Source organism: Octopus bimaculoides, chromosome 5 (assembly GCF_001194135.2).
Source record: "Octopus bimaculoides isolate UCB-OBI-ISO-001 chromosome 5, ASM119413v2, whole genome shotgun sequence".
Lineage (NCBI taxonomy): Eukaryota > Metazoa > Mollusca > Cephalopoda > Octopoda > Octopodidae > Octopus > Octopus bimaculoides.
Window position 1 is genome coordinate 35128724 of NC_068985.1, and position 243 is coordinate 35128966.

Genomic DNA, 243 nt, shown 5'->3' on the forward strand with positions numbered 1-243 from the left:
AGAGAGAGAGAGAGAGAGAGAGAGGGAGAGAGAGAGATAGAGAGAGAGAGAGAGAGAGAGAGAACTGAAATTATTTTTATTTCCTTTTTATAGTGAGTATGCGAGACAGAGAGTGTGGTGAAGTTCTTTTGTTAGTGAGACAGAGAGGTTATGTATGTATGTATATATGTATGAATGGCTACAGTGACACACACACACACACACACACACACACACACACACACACACACACACACACACACA